The following is a 21,644-nucleotide window of genomic DNA, read 5'->3' as shown; positions in this document are numbered from 1 at the left end:
CAGTGCTTAATTTGTAAAAAATGAAGTGCAGGTGCTCAAATGTTTGCCAGAGGCCACACCTACTTTTCTCTGGCTCCGCCCACTTCATCCACTGGCTCCACCCACTTACTATATTGGCTCCACCCACATTTTCACTGGTCTGGCCACCACCAGTAAATTAATGATAATTAAAAAAAACACGTAATCCTGCGCCTGCGGCCCCCGCCGCCCCCAGGCCCTGCCAGCCCTGCTTCGCCTCGCCTCACCTCACTCACCTGCCGCCTCAGCTGCCTGCCTTATTTCAAATTCGGCCGGCGCCGGCCTACCCCCAGGGCTAGGCCCCACCGCCCCAGGCCATCTTGTCCCTGCCTCCAGGGCAGCGCCAGCGCTGCTGTAGCAGTGGTAGGTAGAGTCGGTCGGTCGGGTCAACCAATCACAGTGTTAAAAAACCCGACTCACTGGTCTGGCCACCACCAGTAAATTAATCACGCTCACTTCACGCCACGGACCACGGTTCAATAGGCTGGAGCATGTGATTTTTAACAATCGAGAACAACACTCGTCACAAAGTGTACAACATCACACCTGAATAAAGCTGTTTGTGGCTGCATCCCAAAGCATGTTTGATGAGAGAGTGAAAATTGGAGCATCCATGGGCTTTCTATCAGCTGTTGTCTGACAATTCCAATTCCTGACAGGTAGCAAGCTGTGCCGTTGGATGAAGGGAATCTTAAACAGTTCAGATGTGCTCTCGGGAGGCCGCCTGCTTACCCTAATCACTTTGAAGAATCAACGGTATGCCTTGCAAGATACATAAACTCACCATACATGTCTCGCTATTTGTTTATGGACTTTAAGAATGCTGGTCTATAAAGATAAACGGATCGAAATATCAATGCGGGTATAATGTATAATTTTGCATATAAGCGTTGAGACTAACAATATACACCAATGAAAATATGCATAATTATTTGTACTTTGTGTTACTCAAGAGTATTCAAATCTGCATTTACTCACAAAACAATTAAAGTATATTTATTTCTAGCTTACAAAAGAGCATAACGAGGAAGGAAAACTAAAATCTAATTTACATTAGCGATAAGTTTTGAAGCTGGCAGTGTTAATCATAAATATTCCATATTTTTCATCGACCAAATTTCAGCATGTGAGAAAAATAATCCTGTATTTTGGCTCCATAAGAATCAGTGTTGGCAAGATTCAGTACGTAGTTTCCTAGCTGGTGTCTTCTTTCAGTCAGCATGAATGTAGCTTCTGTAGTGCCATTTTTTAAATTCGAGCCATTAGTATAATCTATAATAAGGGCGTCAGAGCACGAGTGCCTCCGCTCTCATGTTATCCCTCGTTTATGCTCTACCTGCATTCTTTTTGTCTTATTTAATTTTGTTAAAAGACACATTAAGTTTATGAAACTCTCCAACAGTGAAATGCTGCGTTCCTCTGGGCTAGCTCTGAGATTTCTAGAGACATACACATTTTCGCAAAGATATGAGGATTTAAATAAGCAATCTCACCCCACTGCCAGGCCTCTGGCCCTGCCCTGCCTCGCTCGCCTCGCACCCAGGTCGCCCTCACCTGCTGAGCAGTGACTGTGAGCACTCGCAGGGGTTATATCCAGGCTGTTTGTGTTGGCAGTGGCAGGGGTTTCTACAGGGGGCAGGGGTTATATCCATGCAGTTTGTGCAGACAGTAGCATTAGGGTCAATGGGGAGTGGGGATTACATCCATGCAGTTTGTGTTGGTAGGAGCAGGGATTTCTAGAGGGGGTTACATCCATGCAGTTTGTTTTGGTAGCGACAGGGGTTCCTACGGGGGAGAGGGGGAAAGGAGTTACATCCATGCAGTTTGCGCAGGCAGTAGCATGAGTTTAAATAGGGGAATGGGGATTGCATCCATGCAGTTTGTGTTGGTAGTAGCAGGGGTTTCTAGGGGGGTGTTGGCTGTGGGATGCCGCCGCTGGTCGACTCACGGCTCCTACGAGGGGGGGGGGGGGGGGGGGGGGCATCAGTGGCTTATCTGAGGCAGCAGGTCTCAGCGCTCCTAATTACATTGCCTTTTTAATCAATGCCCGAAGCCACTAGGTCATAGCAAGGGGGTGGGGGAGAAGTGGGGGTGGAGGAGCAGGTGGGGGTGGGGGGGGGGAGGCCAGGGGTGCCTTCTATGCCAGTCTGTACCGGGTGTCATGCACCACGAGGGCTACCTGTGCTGCCACAGAGATATACCCGTCACGCACACCCCTGCAGTGTTTTTCTTGGTAATATCGCACTAGCAGCTTATTTATTGAAGGCATTGCAGCATTTGTATGGCGCTTTCTTACCACTAAAGAGGCTCCGCAGTCGCCGGCCGCTCCCAACTCCGAGTCGAGTCTCAGTCCCCGACTCCCCCGACTCCCCCACCCACCAGCAACTTTGGAGTTTGGGCGGGCGAGGGAAGAGGTGCGGAGTGCGGACGTGCGGTTATGCAGGGGCGGGCAGCAGAGAAAATGCGCGTGCAATGCATTTGCATGCAATCTGCGCACGCGTCACTTCCTCTGGCGCGCACAGCCCCAACCCCGCAGCAAAGCCCTGCCCAGTGCCTGCCCCTGGCCCCTGCAAGGCTGTAACAAAAGTTACAATTTACAACGGCAAGTCCCGGACTCTCCCGCCCGACCGGCGCCCACTGGGGCCCTGATCTGCGCCGCGCCTGGGGAAGTGGAATTAATTTGTTCTTCTGAATCTTACTTCTTTTCTTTAAGTAACTCAGTGCCACTGCCTGACAGTAATACACAGCAGCGCCACACTCTGTGCCTGCCAGAGAGTCATCACCACGCACCAGTCAGTGCGCACGCAGACAGAGACACGCACGAGTCTAAAAAATGAAAATGAGGCAGAGAACAGGTGCACTTTAATGCCGAGTGATAGACCCGGCCCCCATAATTAAGTGCCGGTGCTGAGCACCGGCAAGCTCCGGCTCAAATTAAGCCCTGGGGGAGGGGCTGCTCTTGAGCACAGAGGAGTGCAAGGCGACCCCAGCAGTGAGCTCTCAGAACACTGAGGCTTCTCAGAGGTGAGCGGTGGAGGTCGCTGTCACCCCCCAAATTACGGACAAAAGGCATCCGTAAGAAGGATCGTCACGGACAACGGACGTGACTTCCAAATAACGGACAGTCAGTGAAATTTATGGACGGTTGGTCACCGATTTCCATGTCTTTCTCGCCGGTTCAGTGTAGTGTCCTGGGTAGCTCGCAGGTCAATATGGCAGCACAAACCAACCCTATAATGTTTTTATTTTATTTTATTTATAGAGTTTTGTATAGCCCGAACATAACCCATGGGTATCAGAGCGCTTCACAGTTATATGCCATTAGTTGTTTCGAATACATTTATAGCAGTAGTAATATATATATATATATATATATATATATATATATATATATATATATATATATATATATATATATATATATATATACATATGGTTCCTGCGCGTACCATTTCGTACCAGTTTCAACAGAACAAGATTAGATTCATTTAGGAGTACAACGGGTATCACAGTAATATCATACAGATGGTTCCGATGTGCACATTTAGTATTTGTTACAACAAAATCCGATTAGGGTCCATCAATTGTAGGAGAGTACCGCCCAACGTGCCTTCATAACTAACTGGTGGGTTTATCCTTACATGCATTATTGTCTTGTTGAGGTAACACCTATATCATATCTATATGGCATAACTCTTATATCTATGTAGATGGCAGTTTTGGTGTCCTTGTGATCTTTCTTGTTTAGGATGTATCCATGTCTGTTTTGATGGTCTTGTGATCTTTCTTGTGTAGGATGTATCCTACAGGATTATGCAGCGACTAGCAATTAACCATTCTGCAGATGATGATCAATCGTTGTTTAGGGTAGGTATTTGCTCATTAGGAAGACCTTTGCTTCTCTCCTGAAGGTTGACGTGTTTGGAATTTTTCTAATGTTTGGAGGGAGTGAGATCCTCTCAGGGTGACCTCCCTCTTGTTAGGGATCTCCTATCTGAGTTGAAGGTAATATTAAAGGCTAAACTAGATCCGATCATGTCTAGGCACACACAGATTGAATTACGAATCTTTGAAATTTGGGCTTTCATTAACCTGGCGAGGGCATCACAGCAGGGGCATAGCTACCAAGCTGTTTAAATGAATCATGTTAACCCTGTTTCCCTTGCTCACATGCTCTCTGCCTCCCATATGGGTATGCTTTCCGCTGTATCAAGTACCTCTATAAATGTGCTCAAACCTGCGAGCTTCAACATGGAGGCTCCGGTGAACCCTCTAATCCAAGACACCTCAGATAAAAGGCCTAACACACAATCCCCTATGTCCCCTCCTCTTCTTAACTCTGGGGATGTACTTAACTTGCCTTTGGAGGTGACTCCCTATATAGTTGTCCTAGGGAATGTTCCATCCTGAACCAACCCTGAATCCTTTCAGGAATTAAATAACAAGGTGGTACATTGGTTTAGTCTGCACTCCCATATTGGTCGGGGGCTAGCTGTGTCCATCATAAAGGCCTGGAGAGTTAGCTCGGTAGGAACGAACATCAAGAGGTGGGCAGGGAACTGTTTGATGGTAAATTTTAATAACCCCTCGACTGTGGCTCATGCGTTTTCTGCCCTACCTTTGAGGAGGATATCTGATACGTCTTGTATAGTCGCCCTCCCCCTGGGTTTCTTTTATTAACCCAACAGGGTTTATTGTCCGCCCCCAGTCTCAGGCAGTACAGAGGGAGGGCTTTTTGACAGTAATCACTTGGATCATCGATAGTCTCCCCTATTGAGCACGTCTAATAGGTTTACCCACCTTAGTGGTCTGGAGTTGTGTGACTGACTGCCTTCTCAGAGCTCTCTCCCCCTGCCTCTTGCTTCCTGTTTACTGCCAGAGGTCTCCCCAAAGCCTTTTAACTGTTGGAACCTTTTGTCTTGGAATGTCGCAAGTCTTTCTGCTAGGTTCACTGACCTTAACTGGCAGCAGTTTGTTAACTTCTATCAGATAATTTCCCTCCAGGAAACGTGGGTGGTAAAGAACACATTTTTCTTGGAAAGCTATAAGATTTATTTTCTACCTGCTGTTCCTTCAGGGGCAGGGAGGGCCATGTGGGGTTTAATTACTTTTTTAGCAGTTGAATTGAGTGGGTATGTCTATGACCTGCACTGAGAAGCTCCAATGCTGCAAGGGTTTTTGATTTCAGTACTGGGTACCCCCCAATAGCACTTTTTAATTTCTATAATGCTATGGGGAGGCAGGTCGGGGTCTCCAGTATTTCACTTTTTAACTCTGCCCTGAATGCCCGCTGGCCGACTAGCACGGGGAAGGAACTATTAGTTATCGTAGGGGATTTCAATTGTCATCTGTGTGATGGGCCCTTGGCATTCAATGCCTTAAAATAAAAATGCATGCACCAAATGGGCCTTCATTTTGTCCACTCCAAGGGAGGTGTTGAGCTTGGTGCCATTTTCGCATCCCAGAATCTGTTTTTTGACCTGGACAAGCTTGTAAATGCATCCAGTCCACCTTCAAGGGGAGGTGCTGCACATTGATTATTGATTTTATTTTAGTATCTGCTCCTCTGTTCCTGCTCATCTCTAAATCTGATGTAATTGAAGCCCATTTAGTGATCATAATCCCCTGTCCCTAGCCTTTGAGGTTTTTACCATCCGAAGTGGGTAACAGGGGGGCTTGAAGGGGTATTACTTTGGTAGACCAGGGTAGAATACTTAAATGGGTGCAGGTGGACCCTACACTCCTCAAGGCTTCTCTCTTTACCAAGTGTACCAAGTGTGCCCAAGAGTTTGCAACAGCAACCTTCCCGGAGAGCTGGAAACACGCCGAGATCAGTGCCTTACTCAAGAAACCCAAGGCGACCCCGAGGACCTCAAGAACTTCTGGCCCATCTCCCTACTCCCGTTCCCAGCAAAGGTAATTGAGAAGACCGTCAATGAACAACTGACCCGCTACCTCGAGGAGAACAACATCCTGTACCCTTCCCAGTCCGGGTTCCGCAGCAACCACATCACCGAGACTGCCCTCATCGCCGCCATCGATGACATTAGGACCCTGCTGGAAAACGGAGAAATGGCGGCCCTCATCCTGAGGTTCCGTGATTCTGAACCCGTTCAATAAAGGTCGTCGTATCTAGACGATTTTGGTATCAGCGGACCGCAAATGATGAGTGCGGCATGTACGAGTGTTTTTCGTCATAATCGATCAATCGAAACACTATGTATTCAGGGATTTCGCTCGAACCTTCGGGTTCCATTTTGTGTACGGCAGCCATTTTGTGGTTGCCCTCACATAGGCCGATGACTGCGGCCGAACAAGTTTTCGGGACACGTACACCTTTAGCTGACTTCTATGTGACCTGAACGAGCTGACTCCCTTGCCCGAAGCTGACCTTGTTGAGCCAGTTCCTAGTTAGGCAGCTGGTCAGATAAATATCAGAGCAGGTCATTGCTGAGTTTATGGTACACGCACACACCCTTCTATCTTGCTTCTCATCTGTTTCTGTTCCTTCCTTTTTATGGCTTAATTATGGTTTGGGTTGAGATCCTTTTATTATGGGTTCGTCCGGCCTGTCCGAGCAGGAATGTTGGATTTTGCCTAGTCATTTCTGGTGGGCTGGACAACGGAAAAGTGGGTTTGTCGTCATGCGACATGTTTGAAATGTCACTGTTTGATTGGCCAGTTTGAACATATTTGATGCTAGCCAGGAATGTGAATTTTAGCATAAAAGACGATGTCTCGCTCTATGAAGGTGTGCAGTCTCTAGCGAACCACCCGTGTTGTGCTTCGTAGATCTCTGTTCCTGGTTGCAACCAATAAATTTGGTCTTTGATGTCACCTAGAAGTGTCCTGTGTCTCTGTTTGCCAGGACAGGGGAATCCGAAGACATTGGGCGTTTTCCCTGGCGCCGCTGAGTTCTAAAACCCGGTTCTTTGGTTGGCGCCCAACGTGGGGCGACTTCAGCGGTACCGGTCCAAGCCTGAAGATCGTGAGGGGCTTCGTGCGAAAATTCTGGAGGAAGGCCTGCCACTTCATCGCCCCCTGTATGTTGTCGTGGTCCGAAAGTCTTTGCTGCGAGGTTCCCCGCTTTCCGACGGCTACGAAGGACTGCTGCCCTGACTGTCGCCCTGTCTTGGAAGCCTTTTGACGATTTGTATAGCGAGACGATAAACGGGTCTTCTGGCGACGTCATCGATACTTCAGTTAAGTATGAGTGGAGCGTCTCCCAGTCCTTAGTTTTGTTTTGGGTATCCCCTTGGGACCTTTGATTTGGGACTTGCAAGCTCCAAAGCCGAGGGACTTGTGTATTCACGAGGCTATCGTGTTCGATATTCCCTTGAAGTTTGAAGCTAGACTAGTGAGCGAAGATGCCTGGTCTTTGCAGATTTGGAAAGATATTTTGTTGTGGTTGTAATAGGGATTCCCGATTGGAGGACTCGTGTCCGGTGCCTCCGATTGGAACTCCGACCTATGAGCTCTATTTAAAACATGGCGTGGGTCTTATCACGTATAATGAGGTATGGATTAAGTATACTAGGAAGGACGGTGTCCTAAAGTGGCCCCAATATGGTAGTTATGATGCAGAGATTTTAGATAATCTCGAAGTTAAACTGTTCAAGAAGAAAGCCCGGCCAGCGATGTTTGACTCTTTCCGCCTCTGGCGAAAGGAAGCCAAACAGAAAGAAATTAAGTTAGCGAAGAGAAATAAAAGAGAATGAGGTATGTCAATGGTACAAGCTGCTATACAGTTTAGAGATAACGTAGAAGAACAAGAGAGTGAGCAGTTGCAAAGGCAACGTAAACTAGCGATTGATAAATGCTATCCAGCTTTACCTCAACAGCAAGATGAAAAGAAAGACCTTGAGAAAGATCCTTTGATGTCTCATTTGCTGAATTCGCCACCCCCTTATGTGCAAGTGCTACAGCACCTCCGCAACCTCCGGTTGCTTTACCTCCTGTTATTGTGCCACCACCAGCTCCTCTTCAGATGGCTCCTACTCCTTTGGCGCAGCCTTCTCAAGGGTTGCCGATTTTCCTACCTCCTTTGTCTGTGACTCCTACTCCTGTATTGTTTACTCCTTCTGCTACTGTTCCGACTTTGGTTTTGTGGTAAAGGAAGTACAGGAGTCCACTGTAGGTATAGGTTCCTTTATTGTAAGTTCCTTCTAAGATAATAGATACAGATGTAGATAAGTAGAACAGGAGAAGAACCCCACCAGGAGCTAGCTCTCATCAGCTCAGCCTGAGTAGATCAACTGACGCTAAGAGCCAGAGAGTCACCCCAGGCATTCTATGATGTCATCAACATTCCAATAAGCAGAGCACCACAGAGAAGTAGTTTACTACACATCCTCTCTCCTTAGTGAATGAGGAAAGAAAGAAGAAAACACAGACAAAGATACCTCAAGTGTGACATTGCATAAAAGTACAAAAGTGAAGTACGCAAATAAATAAAGTACAACAAGTACTGCATGAGGTATGATTAGCATGAACAGAAATACTATAGTCATAAGTATGAGCAGAAGTAGAACAACATGCTAAATTCTAGATAAAAAGAAACTACAAAATGCTACTATATGCCACATCCCCTTCCCTTAGAGTAAAAACATGGCATGAATGAATAAAAAGTAGAGTAGCAAAGAAAAATGGTCACGCTGCCAACTGGGTACACCAGAGAGAACACCCTCTGAAAAAAAACAAAGGCAAGCGTAGACACAGACCCTATACAAGCTCCCCTAACAAAACAATCTGACAGAGAAAAAATGAAACTTCTCACACAAAGTCCCACCAACATGAAACCCTTGGCCACGAATCTCAGGCAGGTAGACTTTGACAGAAGCAGAGTGTCAAAAAGAAACGATGTTCAACAATCTCCACCAAAAATAGGGAAGACAGGGTACTAATACTTAAAAATCACAACCTCCCCAAAGTAGGGTACACCACAGGAAAGACAACCTGGAAATAGGGCATTGACTACCCACAAATCAACAACCTCCCCTCAAAAGGGTACACCGCAGGGTAGCGAACCTGGGACATGGGGCATGGGCTACACGCACACACCACTACCACAAAAAAAAACTAAAAGAAATGGGCTTTGACTACCCACAGACACAACCTCCCCTATGTAGGGTACACCGCAGGACAATACCTGGGAACAAAAATGGGGCATGGACTACCCACACAGACCACTTCCCCTATGTAGGGTACACCACAGGACAATGCCTGGGAACCAAAATGGGGCATGGACTACCCACACAGACCACTTCCCCTATGTAGGGTACACCACAGGACAATACCTGGGAACCAAAATGGGGCATGGACTACCCACACAGACCACTACCACAGAAAACACATAGAAATGGCATTGACTACCCACTCAAACACACAACCTCCCCTAAGTAGGGTACACCGCAGGACTATATTCGTGGGAACAAATAGGGCATGGACTACCACCAAACATATGACGCAAACTCAAGAAACCCAAAAGGGGCATGACTACCCACACACACACCACTAAGCACACTTTTGAGAAAACAAACCTTAAAAATGTGGATGAGAATTGACTACTCAACAACATCCAACCAGGACATGACCAAACACACCATACAGAATTTAAATTAGAGCAAGAGAAGTCTGCGACACACCATACCAGACCACCACAAAATAAAGCTAGATTGAAAAATGTGCAATGGTAAAATAGCTGCAAGAAACAAATAAATAAATAAATAACACATTGCTCCGGTGAGCGATCTCTCACCCGAGTTCCTGCAAGCAGCTCCAACTGAAACTAGCAGACCTCGAAAGCGCAGAAGATGCGAGGCAAAAGCTGAACAAAGGCACACAAGTGAAAAATTCCTGACCATGCACAGAAGAAATAAGTTCTGCAAGTGCGGCTTTTCACTGGAACCATCACGGGACTGGTGAAGGCTTGAGACGATCCAAAAGCACAACTGTAGGCTTGAGACGATCCAAAAACACTGTTGCTCGTAAGCATGCCCCGCTTGACTGACACTGTTGCTTGTAAATATACTCCGCTTATGGTCAAAGGACGTGCTGACGCGGGTCACTCTGTGGAGCGGTATGCAAGAAAAAAAAACAAAAACATCACAGGAGCGCGGGGATTGGAGAGAGTTCAACGCGTCATGAAGGAAACAAACAGCGGACCTCAGACACGGGAAACGGAACAAGCTGTTGTCCTGGCAACCAAACATACACAAAATGGCTGCCACGTCAGTCATAGAGACGTAAGGAGCGTGAGGAACGTCACTCCAAGGAAGGCGTCACAGGAGCAGAGAATGCAGCTTCGCTGATACCCCAAAGCATTCTAGAGACGTCATCAGATGGGCAGCAGGCAGGAAGCAGAGAAGATCGCCTGTGACCAACGGTCGACGATGGAGACAGCACGAGACAGGTAAGACTGTGCGCGTGAGAAGAGCAGCGGTTGAACTGTCATTAAGCACAAATACCTTCAGTTGACAAAGTGCCTCCCCATTCGCCGGCAAAACAGCGTGTGCGCCCAGCCTCCTCAAACACGCACAACGGCCCACCTTAAATGACGCCTACTCCTCCGAGATTAATGTTCAGTGTAGAGCCACGTCCCCTCACGATAAGCGCGGATTTGAATGCGCTATATTGACCAACGTTGTGGCGAGTCCTCTCACGATAAGCCCCCGTTTGAATGCGCTAGAAAAAAAATATAGCAGTGAGCTCTGAATGCGCCCGCTGAGAACGGCATTGGCAAGACAATAAATCACTTGGAAAATGTGAATAAACTGCCAATCGATGTCACCATTAACATGCCAAAGTGACAACTTTGAAAACGCTTGTTTCTGCCTCCAACCACTCGAACACAGCTCTCACTCTACGCTGGCAAACTGTTTCTTCCGATCAAACTTGCAGACAGTGAATCCAAACAAGTTGCTGAAGCAGCAGCACAAATCCACGCAGATTGCCAGGAGACATCAAATAAAGATAACGAAAAAAAACACATGCCCAGAGTGCAGGCTGTCCAGGTGGAAGAGGACACTGGTTGGGTCAGCTGGGCATTACCTTTAGTAGTCTGAATTTAAAGTCTCTTTAAGTACTTAGTTTCTTAGGTTCCTCAACTTGTAGTCTCTTAGATCCTTAGTTGACCTTTATCCTTAATGCACACACAGGTTCATCCTCTTTTAAAACGTCGCCAAACTGTGGTAAAGGAAGTACAGGAGTCCACTGTAGGTATAGGTTCCTTTATTGTAAGTTCCTTCTAAGATAATAGATACAGATGTAGATAAGTAGAACAGGAGAAGAACCCCACCAGGAGCTAGCTCTCATCAGCTCAGCCTGAGTAGATCAACTGACGCTAAGAGCCAGAGAGTCACCCCAGGCATTCTATGATGTCATCAACATTCCAATAAGCAGAGCACCACAGAGAAGTAGTTTACTACAGGTTTCTTCTCATTCTGCTTTGTCTCCTGTTCTTTTATCAACTTCTCCTTCTGTTCGACAGAGGATGACAGATACTGTTACTAGTCTCTTGTCTCCTTTCTTTGGGTCATCGAGTATGACCCCTGTTTTAGAGTGTAAACAATTACATAGCCATTTGCCTGGTCCCGATGAGCGAACAGTGTTGGATCATTTAGCACGTAAATGGGTTACTAATACTTTGACATATGATTTAGAGTCTGTTATGGATGTCTTCCGGCAATGGGAAGAACCGAAGCAGAGATATTTTTTTGGGACGATGTGTACTTTACTTCGTGAAGAATGGGAAGATGGTGAAGTGGGACGAGCAAAGCCTGAGTTGTTCCGTCTACAGTCTGAGTTTGCGAAGGGAACTATAGTGGGTGTTGATGTTGGGAGAGCGATTGCGTCGTTGTTGTCGTTTAGGAGTGAGACTCCTTCTAGGCCGTTGTTTGAGCCTGATTCTTCAGTTAGGAGAAAGGAGCGACAATATCCGATGAGAGAGGTTCCCCCAGTTTGGAGGGAGGGACATCCGAATGCTAATCCAATATTCTGCCTCATTTACAGCGTGCTTGGGTACATGTTCCATGGAAGCGAGTTGAAGTTTTGGCCCTTAAGCAGTCTTTGCCTGATCCACGTAAAAATCCTGCAGGGTACTATAAGGAATTATCACAGACTGCGGATTCATGTATTATGAATCTGGCCGACATAGATATGTTGTTTGGGAATGTTGTTCCACAGCCCACATGGGGAATGATTAGTCATACGGATCATGCACAACAGTTAGGTGATAAATGGGCTAATATTGGTGCTGCAGATGCTAGACAAATTGGTGGTGCTAAACCAGAGGATTTAGTTGCAGACCTCCCTGGTAGGATTGTTAATTATATGAAGACTTTGATGCCTGCCATGAGTGTTAATTGGGACAAGCTGTCTGCATGTAAGCAGAAGAAAGACGAAAGTGTGTCTGACTTCTTCACTAGGTTTGAAGAGACGTTTGTCGACCATAGTGGTCAGGACATGAGTACGGAAGGTGGTCAACGGTTGTTCGTTGACAAGTTTGTGCATAATTTGCTTCCCGAGTTGTGCAATAAGTTGAAGGATTCAGAGAGTGCTTGGGCTGTCTCATCGCCAGCGCAGATTTTGGCTACTGCCCAGTACTACGAGAATAGAGATAAGGACGAGAAAGATAGAGCCGACAAGAAGACTAAAGAATTAAAGACGAAGGTTCTTTTACAGCAAGCGTATCCGCCTCGTAATAATCAGCGTGATTATCAGCAACCTCAGCAATATCAGAGAAACTTGCAAAGGTTCGAGTCTTCTCAACCGCGTTTTTCTGTAGGCCCTAATCAGTGTGCGTATTGCAAAGAAGAGGGTCATTTTAAGAGTAGTTGTCCGGTTTCGTTGCAGCGCACGAATGGTGCTTCTGGTGTGAGAGGTCGAGGTGTTCAGCAAGCTCCTAGAGGTAGAGGACGTGGTGTGCCTCAGAATGCGCGTCCCTTGCCTCCGCAGAATTCAATGAATAGTTTTGATCAGCAGAATGGTGCGTCTGGTAGGACGGCTCAGTACTATGCGGACAATTACTACGTCGAAGGTGAGAATATGAATGGTAATGATTGCTAGGACAGCCATAGACAAAGAGAGGGAGTTGTTTCAGTTCCAGTAGATCAGAGTGGACCTTATGTGAAAGTGGTTGCATCTGGTGTGTCAGAGCCTTTTCTGTTGGATACTGGTGCTGCAAAGAGTTCTATTATGCACTCTAAACTCCCTGGCGCACCTTTGTCTGGCTTAACGAATGTTTCAGTAGGTTTTTCTGGCGCCCCGGTTACTAATCCGATTTCTAGTCCGTTGTCTATTTCTGTTGGACCTTATGAATTCGAAGCACCCCTTATTCTGACGACAGGTTGTGGTGAGAACTTGTTGGGATTGGACTTGTTGAAAAGATTGTATGCGACGCTATATTGTTCTCCTTCAGGAGTACAGCTTACATTGGGTAAGAGAGTGACCTCTCCGATGTACTTGTCTAGAGATCGACTTCCAGCTGAATTGTCTTCTCTCCCTGATTCTCTTTGGGCTACTGGTCCTAATGATGTGGGTCTTTTGGAGATTCCGCCATATGTTGTGACACTGAAAGCGAATGCTAGATTGCCACGTATTCCCCAATATCGGATTTCTAGTGATGGTGAACGAGCGCTTTTTGCGATCATTTATGATCTGATTGAGAAAGGTGTAATTGAGGAGACAAGAGGTAATGTGTGCAATAGTCCGGTTTTGCCTGTTTTGAAACAAACTGATTCTTCACAGCCGCCTGTATATAGGTTTGTGATCGATCTTCGCGAGGTGAATAAGATTGTTGTTTCCGCAATTCCCTGTTGTGCCAGATATCACTGCTTTACTGACTCTGATTCCAGCTTCTGCTACCTGGTTTTTGGTGATTGACTTGAAGAATGCTTTCTTCAGCATCCCGATTGCCGTCGAGAGTAGGGATATTTTTGGCTTCTCTTTAGGAGGCTGAAGTTTCCGGTTTAAGCGCGCTCCTCAAGGCTATTGTGAGAGTCCATCGATCTATAGTCAGGCCTTGAAAACACAACTCGATTCGATTGTTTTACCTGGTGGTGCTGCTCTTATTCAGTATGTGGACGATCTGTTAGTTGCTGCTGATAATGAAGAGATTTGTAGAGAGGCTACTTTGTGGTTGTTGCGTCATTTGTCTGATTTCCATCATAAGGTGTCCCTTTCGAAGTTGCAATATTGTCGACAAGAAATAATCTACTTAGGTCACCTCTTATCGAAGGATGGAAGAAGGTTGACCCCAGAAAAAATTCAAGCTATTGCGCAAATGAGTGTGCCTACGACACAGAGAGAAGTACGTGCTTTCCTAGGTATTACGTCGTATTGTAGACAGTGGATCCCAAATTTTTCACTCCTTGCGAAACCTTTGATAGCTCTTACTGTCAAGGATACTCCAAATCCTATTCCTTGGACTGACGAATGTCAGAAAAGCTTTTCAGAATTGCGTGATGCGTTGTGTTTGGCTCCTGTGTTGGGTACTCCCGACTACAGCAAGCCTTTTACACTCTATGTCCACGAGAGAGAGGGATGTGCATTGTCAGTTTTGACTCAACAGTTTGGTGATAAGCAGCGTCCATGTACGTATTTTTCATTGACTTTGGATCCGGTAGCAAGAGCGCTGCCGAGTTGTTTGAGAGCTACAGCGGCAGCGGCTGTTTCTATTCGACAGTCTGCTGGTTTGGTGATGGACAATACATTGATGGTGATGGTTCCACATGCAGTGGATACCTTATTGAATCGTACCAAGATACAGCACTTAACTAGTGCTCAGTTGTCAGGTTACGAATTTACACTCTTAGCGAGTCATGTGCATATAAAGAGATGCAACACGTTGAATCCAGCTACGTTGTTGCCGATTTCAGTTGAGACAGATGTTGTTGAACAGCATGATTGCTTCCTTAGGACAGAGGAAGAAATGAAAGGGAGGATAGACCTTAGGGAAACTCCTCTTGCAGAATGTGATGGTACTTTATGGGTTGATGGTTCGTGCTTCAAGCTTCCGAATGGTGATACGACTGCGGCATATGCTGTTACGACTTTGCATACGATTGTTGAAGCTGCACGTATCCCACATAATTCAGCGCAAGCAGCAGAGTTGATTGCATTGACAAGAGCGTGTGTGTTGTCGAAAGGGAAACGAGTGACTGTGTATACCGATAGCCAGTATGCATTTGGTGTGGCTCATAGTTTTGGACGATTGTGGAAAGAGCGTGGGTTCCTGACTTCGCATGGGACTAAGATTCAGCATGGTCAGTTGGTGAATGAACTCCTTGAGTCACTTACTTTGCCATTGCAAGTTGCGATCGTGAAATGCAGTGCGCATAAGAAAGTTACTGATGACGTTGGTCGTGGTAATGCGTTTGCAGACGAAGTTGCGAAAGAAACTGCGAGAGATGTGATGAGTCGAATGTATGTTGCGGGTCCGACGAGATGGGTTCCGGATGGAAGTATGTGTGAAGATACGATTGAGAGCGTGAAGTCCATTCAAGCTGAAGCTACAGAGAAAGAGTTGAATGAATGGAGAGAAAGTAAGGGTAAATTGGATTTGAATGGTTGTTGGATTGAGTTGTCAGAGCATCAGCGATGGTTGCTACCCGATGCGTATGTACTTCCAGTGGTTACGATGGCTCATGGAATGGCTCATATCAGTGTGAAAGGGATTTGCAAGTTGTTGGCTCCAGTATGGCAAAATGCTGGTATTCCTAAGTGTGCAGAGAATTTGATTAAGAATTGTATGGTTTGTTTGATGTACAATCCTGGTAAGGGAACTCCAACTCCAGCTGGTCATTTTGCTCCTCCGACGTATCCGTTTGAGGATTTGCAGCTAGATTTCATCCACATGGAGAGGTGCAATAATTTAAAGTATGTCCTTGTTGTTGTTTGTGCCTTCTCAAGATGGGTGGAAGCATACCCTTTGAAAGATAATACTGCCTTGTCCACAGCTAAAGCCCTTGTCAAGGAATTTTTCCCTAGATTCGGTTTGCCGAGAATGGTCTGGAGTGACAATGGAAGTGAATTTGTGGGTCAAGTGATGAAGAGAGTGTGTGATGGATTAGGAATAAGGCAGAAGTTTCACGCTGCAAATCATCCCCAATCAGCTGGTTTAGTAGAATGCTATAATGGCACCCTTAAGCTAAAACTAGCCAAGATCCAAGAGAGCTCTGGTCTGCAGTGGCCAGATGCCTTGCCGTTAGCACTTTTGTCCACAAGAATGACTGTGCATTCGCGAATGGGACTTAGTCCATATGAGATTGTGTTTGGTCGCCCGGCAAATATTTGGGGAGTGCCGCGGCCGACAAAATTTAGCAAGATAGAGCACCCTGTATTGCTTGATTACCTTTATGAATTGACGGCTAAATTGCGTGTTTTGCACCAACAGGTTCATGATACACTGCCACAAGCATCTGACGATCCAGGACAAGCTATCAAACCTGGCTCTTGGGTCTTAATCAAGAATTTACAGCGGGCCAAGAACGAGCAGCCCCGCTGGATTGGCCCCTACTTGGTGCTTTTGGCCACGCGTTCAGCAGTGCGAGTGCGTGGTAAAAAGAACTGGATCCACGGCGTACATTGTAGGAGGGCTCCTTTGCCTCTGCCGTACGACCGGTGGGTCCAGAAAGACATTCCTGATTCAGAAACTGAAACCGTGCCTCGTTTTCTGCCTTTTAGCGATGCACGTTTGATTGAAACGAACACTGAACGAGAAAGCGACGATCTTCTGCAAGAAGCTGTGCCTTCATCGAATCGCTTGGACACTTCTGAACCTGAGCTTTTGTTTCAAGATGAGACATTGCCTGGCAAAGGCCGTTATAATTTGCGACCGAGAGTCGTTGGACTAATAAAGAGATAAATTCTTTCTTTGCTATTTTTTTAAGGTTTAGCTCTCCTCTGAGAAACTGTTTTGATCGATTTTTGTTTTTCGAACCGCCATCCGGGTTCAGCTGTAAGGTCGCGGTGTCTTTGGAGTGCAAGCCGAAGACGTTAGGTCGATGGTTCTGGTTGGTCTAAGGGCGTTCCCTGGACTGACAGACGCATTCCCTAGAACGGAACACCCTACCGCCGCGAACAGCACGATTAGAGGATGGAGTTTTTCAAAATGGAGAGACCTGTTGAAAGAATGAGCTTCAAGCTTAATATTGTGTTTGTTTATGTTGTTCAGCTTAATGATGTTTCTAATTGGATATGTGACATTCTCTTTTCAAGTGACGTTTGTACCCACTGCACAACCTATACCTGCTCCTACTGTTTCTTCACATTCTTTTCACCCTCTGCCCGAACATGAAACTGTTAGAAGAATGGAATTTGCTAATAATTCCTTCGTTCAGCTTCTGCACTAACACCAGCTAGTAGTAAACACGTCTAATTGTTGGGTGTGTGGTCTTATGCCCCATACTACCGATAAAGGTATTCCTTACCTGGTTCTGCCATTTAGCTACTATAGTTCTCTGTGGGCTTTTCAGAAGATGTTCACTTATGCCATTGAAATCTATCCCCTGCGTTCCGCGAGAGGTAACTCGAGTAATAAAGCCTTGGTAATGGGAATTACAAATATGAGTAGAGATATCAACTCGTATAGAACTATTCCCAGGGATGAGTTACAAGCATATGTTGGATGGAACTTGACTGGATATGGAGTTAGTCTGAGTGTTAACCAGCGAGCGAAAAGATCCCCTCCGATTTGGATAGTGCCCCATCAGGGTCATTATTGTCTGCAAGGTAATGGCAGGAATCCGAGAGCTCAGTTAGGGAAGAGCATCTGTACTAAGATGTATGTTTTTGCGTCCCGGAATTCTCCCTCGTTTCTAGCAGCTAAGGGTACCTACTTTGTCTGTTACGATAGAGCGTACACATGGTTGCCCCCTGATTTCTCGGGCACATGTTTTGTTTTGTTCCTGTTGCCTCCCACGTATACAGCTGCGGCAGATTACCACAAGACAAGAGTTGCTAGAGGTGTCTTCAGTAAGGAGAAGAATTGGGATATTTTCTGAAGGGTTTTCTGCCGTTCTGGGGACCTATGGCTAATAGCAGGAACATTCGGCAGTTGACGAGAGTGGTTGAGTCCACCATAGTCGAAACTGCCGGTGCCCTTAGTAACTTGACTGCTGAGCTCCAGTCGGATCACCTTATGACTCTTCAGAACAGAGTTGCGTTAGATGTCATACTTGCAGATAGAGGAGGGGTGTGTAAATTGATTCAATCGAGCTGCTGCATTTTCATTCCAGACAACGCTCCGACAGTTTTCCAAGCCATTTCCAAGCTACATAAGATCTCCGAGTCTATACATATGGACAAAGGAGATTGGTCGTTGATGGGATGGTTATGGGGAGTGTTATCCACGTGGGGATGGAAGATTCTGATGATCATTGGGATGATCTTAGCTATCCTTTTCCTGTTCTGCCTCTGTGTACAGTGTGCCCCTGCTATTTGTGGCCTTTGTGCTACTTCGTGTGCAAGAAAACCTGTCCAGAGAGAGGTGCTAAGTACTAGGATGATGCTACAGCATCATCTTGATGATCTGATGAATATAGACCTAGATTCAGATTGACGTGAGTGTGGGTTTATTGCCTATGTAAGGTCAAAAGGAGGGCCTGAGGTTCCGTGATTCTGAACCCGTTCAATAAAGGTCGTCGTATCTAGACGATTTTGGTATCAGCGGACCACAAATGATGAGTGCAGCATGTACGAGTGTTTTTCGTCATAATCGATCAATCGAAACACTATGTATTCAGGGATTTCGCTCGAACCTTCGGGTTCCATTTTGTGTACGGCAGCCATTTTGTGGTTGCCCTCACATAGGCCGATGACTGCGGCCTATCGAGTTTTCGGGACACGTACACCTTTAGCTGACTTCTATGTGACCTGAACGAGCTGACTCCCTTGCCCGAAGCTGACCTTGTTGAGCCAGTTCCTAGTTAGGCAGCTGGTCAGATAAATATCAAAGAGCAGGACATTGCTGAGTTTATTGTACACGCACACACCCTTCTATCTTGCTTCTCATCTGTTTCTGTTCCTTCCTTTTTATGGCTTAATTATGGTTTGGGTTGAGATCCTTTTATTATGGGTTCGTCCGGCCTGTCCGAGCAGGAATGTTGGATTTTGCCTAGTCATTTCTGGTGGGCTGGACAACGGAAAAGTGGGTTTGTCGTCATGCGATATGTTTGAAATGTCACTGTTTGATTGGCCAGTTTGAACGTAATTGATGCTAGCCAGGAATGTGAATTTTAGCATAAAAGACGATGTCTCGCTCTATGAAGGTGTGCAGTCTCTAGCGAACCACCCGTGTTGTGCTTCGTAGATCTCTGTTCCTGGTTGCAACCAATAAACTTGGTCCTTGATGTCACCTAGAAGTGTCCCGTGTCTCTGTTTGCCAGGACAGGGGAATCTGAAGACATCGGGCGTTTTCCCTGGCGCCGCTGGGTTCTAAAACCCGGTTCTTCAATCCTCCTGGACCTGTCAGCCGCCTTCGACATGGTCTGCCACCACACACTACGAACATGCCTCCGCAACGCCGGGATCCAAGAGAAGGCCCTGGACTGGACCACCTCCTTCCTCTCCGGCAGAATACAGAGTGTCCGCCTTCCCCCCTTACACTCCGAAGCCACCGAGATCATCTGCGGCGTACCCCAGGGCTCATCCCTCAGCCCAACTCTGTTTAACATCTACATGGCACTGCTCGCCCACGTCGCCCGTCGGCACGACCTCAACATCATCTCCTACGCCGATGACACCCAGCTGATCCTCTCCCTCACCAAGGACCCCCACACCGCCAAAACCAACCTTCACGAAGGAATGAAGGCCGTCGCTGAATGGATGAGGAACAGCCGACTGAAGTTGAACTCGGACAAGACGGAGGACCTCATCCTTGGATCCACCCCTTTGGCCTGGGACGACTCCTGGTGGCCGACCGCACTGGGAACCGCTTCAACACCCACCGACCACACACGCACGCAACCTAGGGGTCATCCTCGACTCCACCCTCTCCATGACTAAACAGGTCAACGCCGTCTCCTCCTCCTGCTTCAACACCCTCCGCATGCTCCGCAGGATCTACAAGTGGATCCCCACTGAAACAAGAAGAACAGTCACCCAGGCCCTTGTCAGCAGCAGGTTGGACTATGAAAACGCCCTCTATGCAGGAGCCTCGACCAAACTCCTGAGACAGCTCCAACGCATTCAGAACGCCTCTGCATGACATCACTCGCTGCAGCCACATCACACCCCACCTCAGAGACCTGCACTGGCTCCCGGTCAACAAGAGGATAACCTTCAAGCTCCTCACCCACGTACACAAGGCACTCCACAACACCGGACCAACGTACCTCAACAGACGACTCAGCTTCTACACCCCCACCTGCCAGCTCCACTCTGCCGACCTCGCCCTCGCCACAGTCCCCCGCTTCCGAAGAGCGACCTCCGGCAGCAGATCATTCTCCCACCTCGCCGCCAAGACCTGGAACACCCTCCCCATCCACCTACGGCAGACCCAAGACCTGCTGACCTTCAGAAAACTCCTCAAGACCTGACTTTTTGAGCAGTAGCAGCATTCCCCACCCCAGCTCCTTGAGACCCTCACGGGTGAGTAGTGCGCTTTACAAATCATATGATTGATTGATTTATTCATCGATACTCAATAGGATACTAGAATGGTCAAATGAGAACAAGATCCTTGGTGACCTATAATATGGCTTCAGGCCGCATAGGTCTACTTCTCACCAATGTCTGAATCTCTATCTCATAATAAACAAATACACAGTTGCCTGGTCTGAATCCCTTCATTTAGCTTTTATGGTCCTCATGTCCGCCTTTGATAGGGTCAATCATGTTAAACTCTGGGCCTTTGCGCTAACTGATGGGTGTGGATCGGACAGTGCGGCCTTTTTAGACAATTTAAATGCAGACAACACCGCCTCAGTGTGGTTTTCACAGGGTGTAGCTCGCACACAATGATTTTCTACAAGAAGAGGTGTACGACAGGGGTGTATTCTTGCACCATTTTTGTTCACCCTGTATGTAAATGAGCCGGAGCTTCCCTTCTATCTGCTCAGGCTGATTGCCTGAAGGTGGGTACCAGACCCCTTCCCGTGCAGTTACATGCCGATGACGCAGTCCTCATGGCTCGTACGGCCAGGGGTCTGAATCTTCCCCTGGACAATTTTGTGTTTTTCATGGGAAGTTTTGACTTATCTGTTAATTTTTAATGTTATAAATGTTGGCCCATGCCATACCAGCTCTAAAACCTTTAAAGTGGCCGGTCATACCCATGGCAAAGTTTCCGTCTTCCCATATTTAGGGGTGCTATTTGATGCAAAGAATAACTGTAATCCCCTCATAGAGGGAAAAATATCTGAGTTTCTTAAATTCACTGTGGCGGTTTTTAGTTTTGCACTTCGAATGGAATCTTGGTCTCCAAGTGTCTTACAAAAAATGTATTAGGCCAAATGTCTGTCCCTGTTAAGGTATGGAAGCGAGGTTGGGGGGTTTGAAAAGACTGATAAATTACAAGTAGCAGAAAACCAGTTTGTACAACTAGTAGCACAATGTCCGCAAAGCATCCCTGCATTCTCAGAGCATGCAGAGCTTGGGTTTAGTCATATAACAGACATAGTGGCTCT

This window comes from Lissotriton vulgaris, chromosome 6 (genome assembly GCF_964263255.1).
Source record: "Lissotriton vulgaris chromosome 6, aLisVul1.2, whole genome shotgun sequence".
NCBI lineage: Eukaryota > Metazoa > Chordata > Amphibia > Caudata > Salamandridae > Lissotriton > Lissotriton vulgaris.
Note: the sequence above shows the minus strand (reverse complement) of the source record.